The following is a 5,169-nucleotide window of genomic DNA, read 5'->3' as shown; positions in this document are numbered from 1 at the left end:
CACGGGCCAACACACAAGCTGGCCGGCGATGGCCAGTTCCCTCCCGGATCGTGACTGTCCCCTCTGAAGCCAGTTAGTTAGCGAAGGAGCAGGTCAAGCTGACCCCCGCGTCCTCAGTTAACATACGGACACCGTGCCTGGGATGCTGCCGCTTGTTTTAATCACCATCTCCTCAGGTCCCCGATGAGAGAGACATTCCTGCTCCAGACTTGTGGGATGCCCTGACACCCGACACGGGTGACTGACCAACGGTTTACTCGTCACATACCCTCACGCTTCAGGGGAGGAGGATACCACACACCGTGCAGGACGACACAGACGTCGCGCTTGAGAACAGAGAGAACCGGCAGCAGGGCCTTCGAAGGCAAGACTCGCTTCTTGAAACAAGAGGGTGTGGCAAGTCCTGGTTCCCATGGGAGGGGGTGAGTGGCTGGCCTGAAGAATTCAGTGGGCTTCTAGGGAACCGAACGCTGCTCCCCCAAAACCAACAGGCACTATGGCTAGTCCCTAGGATGAGAAGGGTGTTTGGGGAAGAGACCTCCCCTGTGAGGGAAGAGGGAGAGGAGAACGTGCAGGATGCCATTCGGGTCCCTCCTTGATCTTCCGCGTGTCAACACAGCCCCTGACACGGAATCTTCATTGCAGGCCTTATGCCCCAAGAGGGTACGACAAATGCTTCTAGAACTAACAACGGAACGTCCCAGAGAAACAGTATACGGGCTAAACACAGAAAGGTAAGCTGTATTCCTCTATGCCGGCAACGAATATGGAGGCTCCACAATCCAACACACCTTCGCAAAGAAACTACTTCGGGATAAATCTAACAGTGCCTGTCCAGGCATCCCATGCTGAAAGCTATTTAGCACTGATACAGGAAGTCCAAGATAGAAATAAATGGAAGAGATACACCACGTTCGTGATCTGGAAGACTAGGCATCGTCACGATGTCAATTCTCCCCAGACTGATAGAGAGACGTAACGCCATGTCTATCAAAATCCTGTCAGCTTCGTGTGTTTTCGTAGAGATAGACAAAAATATTCTAAAATCTATGTGGAAGGACAAAGGAATCAGAGTAGTTTCAAAACCGGTTTTGAAAAGAAGAGTAATTTGGGAACGCAGTCTTTAGAGTGTCAGAGCTTAGTAGTAGTTGTAACAAGGAAGCCCGTGTTGGTATTGGCAGGACGACAGTCCCACAGAACAAAGACTCCAGAAACAGTCCCCACAAGTATGCCCATCTGAGTTTTGAAAAGGGTGCTGAGGCAATTCCATTCCAGACAGCTCGGTTTGGTGCCGACCACAGCCATCTAGAGCTTGTGAGGAGCTCAGAGAGGCCACCCTCAGAACACAGCAGCAGCAGAGGGGGAGGATGGTGGTGTGACCGAGCTCCTGCCAGGTGGGAATGGGAGAGAGACTGTGTGCCCAGGGTTGTGTGGGCGGGGCCCAAAGACCTATCCGGCGGGCGATGCCTTCCGAAGGCCGGGGGAGCAGGGAAACTGTCCATTCAGCGTGGGGGCCCGGCACCCAGGAGCGGGAAGGTGGTTAGGATAGCTGACGGGCGGGGCACTGAGACACTTGAGCGGAGTCTGAGCAAAAGCACCTCCCGTTTTCCAGGCTTCTGTGAGGCTTGCTGCTTGTCTGGCGTCTCAAGACCCCACAACCTTGTCCCGGTGGGCGTAGCACCTCACAACCTCCAGACCCACGGACACTGGTCTGAGGACAGACACCCCTTTCCAGCTCCTGTACTTCGTCCTCAAGGTCGGCGCGGAGGACCAAGAAGTGAGCAGCCCTTGGGAAGATGCTCCTCTGCACGGAGGTACCTGTAGGGCATGATGTCAGGGCCCCGTGTCTCCGGGGGGGCTGGGGCCTCGCTGGGAGGCGGGCCTGTGTCTCAGGAGTACACCGGTTTGCCAAAAGGTAGCCGTCAGCTTGTGTGCCCCTCCTTTCGCAGCTGAGAGGAGCCCAGAACGGGGCCTCGTTGATGGAGCTGCTAACTATGTGGGGGGCCTGGAGACAGAGCGAGCGGAAATGCGGCCGAACCGGGCAGATGAGGTTTCAGCCTTGCTGGGGCTCAAGTCCCGCTAGAAGAGACCGACTTGAAGCCCGTAAGTGGAGTGTTGATGGGAGAGGAGTTCCGTTCTCCTCCTCGAGTAGGTTACGTTCCACGAGGGGTTGTCAGGATCCCCACCGTGCACCTGAGATCAGGCCAGTCAGGGGTCAGTGTGTGTGTGTGTGTGTGTGTGTGTGTGTGTGTGTGTGTGTGTCTGTGTGCGTGTGTGTGTGTCTGTAGGGGGAATGGCCTTCCTTTTGGGTGGGTTGTGGCTATCAGTGATTGGAACCCATGATGAACAGGACTGACAGGATGCGTGAGGGACTCACCCCCTGGCTGGCCAAGACAGGAAGGAAATAACGACCCGTGACATTCGTCATTACTGTTTTGCATTGAGTGCTGGGAAGTACAGGGTGCGTTAGAGTTTGTAATTTGCTGAGTAATGTTCAAGCGGAGACCAGGAGGCTAAGAAATCCAGGCGGATGTGGGAAGGTGCTCCGTTAGGGCCGGGAAGGATGTGTAGTGTTGAAGGAATTGACAGAATGTCCTTGAAGCTGGGGCCACGTGGGGACCGTGGGGTGGGGAAAACCAACGTTTGGGGTGACGACTTGTCGTTTTTGTAGGGTCTTGGAAACGAATCATAGTGATTTAAAACATGGGGTCCAGACCCCAAGCAGATCCTACCTCTGCCTCTTATGAGCCGTGTTGCTAAAGCATTGTACGTCTCCGTTCCCTGACGGGACGAATGGGGATGATGATAATCCCACGTCATAGAGGACTGTAAAGACGAAGTGAAATTTAACATTAACAAAACACTTAGCGCCATGTCTGACACGCAGGAGGTGTCCGTGGTGGCTCGTTCAAGACGTAAAGAAATACACAGATTAGTTTGGAAGACTTGGGGACAGTCTGTGGTGACGTTTGTGAACATACGTGGACTCCATGCCACTTCATTTCTTCTCCAGCTTTCAGATGCTCTTGACCACATGTGTCACACTGTTGAATGAGAAAGAATTTTTCTCAAATGGACAGTTCTTTGTCCAGAGAGTCTGCAGCGCCACTGAAATGACGAGAGGGAAATAAAAGGCTTTGCAGTACCGTGTCCCAATTAGCTGTGCTTAAAATGCCCTGATCAATTGATTTAGTTCGTATGTGTGGGTAACCGTTTGTGCGAACTTGCTTCAAGTCAATTGACTCTAGAGTCACTGAGACACAGAATACGGACAGAGAAGTAGTATGGCTAGAGCTTGGCTTTTCTGGACTCTCTATGGGATAGGTGTTTTGTTCTGTTTTGTTTTTGTTTTCAGGTAGGAAACATCTTTATTATTGGCCTTGACTCATTCATCATACAGTGTCCAACGTGGATTCCGTGTCCTGACAACCTGCCTGGCGCATTACTCCGCTGGCCGCTCTGGTCCAGACGTCAGGCCGTCCCCCGAGGGAAGCCAACCCCACCGGCCCCAAAAGTTCATGCCTGGGGTGCTGAGCGCCAGCCTGTCCCAGGAATGGGCCCCTTGGTTCCTGGCCCTCTACTCCGGCCAGCAGTTCTGGGGAGGCCGAGGCTGGAGCCCGACACTCTCCTTGGTTTCGGGATCGTTTAAGAAAACCGAGGAGACAAACGTTTCACCGTCTTTAAAAACACAGGAGTCTGAGGAGAGAAGCCAAGGTCCGCCGCTTGGCAGCTCCGTGGGAGGACGAAGCATCCGTGTCCCTTGCCGCCGACCCACTCTGCGCCGCCTCCTTATGCCCACGCGGAAGCCCATTTTCAGGCGGCGGTATTGGCACAGGTGGTGCTGGCCGACCTGGCAGCGACGGTCGGAGCCGCGGGTGTAGCCGGGGTAGCTGCGGTTGCTGTGGATGCCTCCGCTGGAAGCAGCTCTCGGGGCCCTCGCAGGGGAAGACGCTGTAGCGCTTGCCGCTCGACATGTGCCCACACCCCATGCAGTCCACCTGCAGCTCCGGCTTCGCCAGGCTCGGAGTCGCTGGCAGCGCCCGGGGCTGAGGCCCAGGAAGCTGCTGGAGGCCTGCAAGGCCCCGTGGCCAGCACTTCGCGAGCTGCCGCCCCCTCTGTGGCCGCACCTTCCCTGCCTGGGCCTCAGGCGGGGCCCCGGACTCGCTCGCCTTTGCCGCCGCCGCCACCCACCCTGGGAGCCGGCCTCGTGCTGCAGCCGCTTTTCTCTGGGATCGTTTTTATCATTTCTCTGCTCTCCTCTGTCTCAGTCTCCCGACGCCTTCCTGCGTCTGCAGCCCACACATTGTCGGGGAAGTTTGGGTTTGGAATGGCAGACTAAATAGTGGTTCCCAACCCAGTGCTAACCAGCAAAGCATGAAGGACTTTGGCGTTTTTTGTCTTTTTTTTTAAAGATTTTGTTCATTGGACAGTGAGAGATCACAAGTAGGCAGAGAGGCAGGCAGAGAGAGGGGGAAGCAGGCTCCTTGCTGAGCAGAGAGTCCGATGCAGAGCTGGATCCCAGGACCCTGAGATATTGACCTGAGCCGAAAGCAGAGGCCTTAACCCACTGAGCCACCCAGGCGCCCCCTGTGGCCATTTTTTTTTAAAGAAAAGACAGATGCTTATGTCCAACTCTAGACTCAGGGAGTCAGAGCCCTCTGGGATAGGCCCCAGGGTACAAGGACCAAGCATGTTTACCATCTAGATGCATTTCACGGCAGCTTTTTTGGCACTGGGCTTTCCATTATCTGAAAAAAACATTCAGCGAGATTGGGAGAACCCAATAAACTAACGTTTGATGACATTTAGCAGGGCTCTGCCCTTCAGGGTCTGGGATAGCGTGAGCTACATGTTTGGTGTAACGTGTTACACACCCTTAGGTCTTGTCAGAAAGGGATGGATTGGGGCGCCTGGGTGGCTCCGTAGGTTAAAGCCTCTGCCTTCGGCGCACGTCATGATCCCAGGGTCCTGGGATGGAGCCCCGCATCGGGCTCTCGGCTCAGCAGGGAGCCTGCTTCCTCCTCTCTCTGCCTGTCTCTCTGCCTACTTGTGATCTCTCTCTGGGAAAAAGAAATATATATATATATATATATATATATATATATTAAACCTTTAAAAAACAAAATAAATTTAAAAATTTTGAAAACGTTACGGACTGTTTTTTCTTTT

At 54.1% G+C, this 5,169-nt stretch overlaps 1 long non-coding RNA gene across 2 annotated transcripts; it reads left to right on the top strand.

Annotated features, from left to right (window-relative positions):
- The first annotated feature begins 813 nt into the window (after nt 1-813).
- On the top strand, nt 814-4,411 carry LOC309854517. Of its 2 annotated transcripts, XR_014306276.1 has the most exons (4): nt 814-1,394; nt 1,613-1,814; nt 1,950-2,103; nt 3,356-4,411. It is a non-coding gene; the product is annotated as an uncharacterized lncRNA (long non-coding RNA). The 2 variants fall into 2 exon arrangements; XR_014306277.1 differs by having other exon boundaries at nt 1,613-2,103.
- The last annotated feature ends 758 nt before the right edge of the window (nt 4,412-5,169 follow it).

Source organism: Mustela nivalis, assembly GCF_964662115.1.
Source record: "Mustela nivalis genome assembly, chromosome: 19".
NCBI lineage: Eukaryota > Metazoa > Chordata > Mammalia > Carnivora > Mustelidae > Mustela > Mustela nivalis.
The sequence above is the reverse complement of the archived record's forward strand: the minus strand, read 5'-3'. Positions and strand labels throughout refer to the sequence as shown.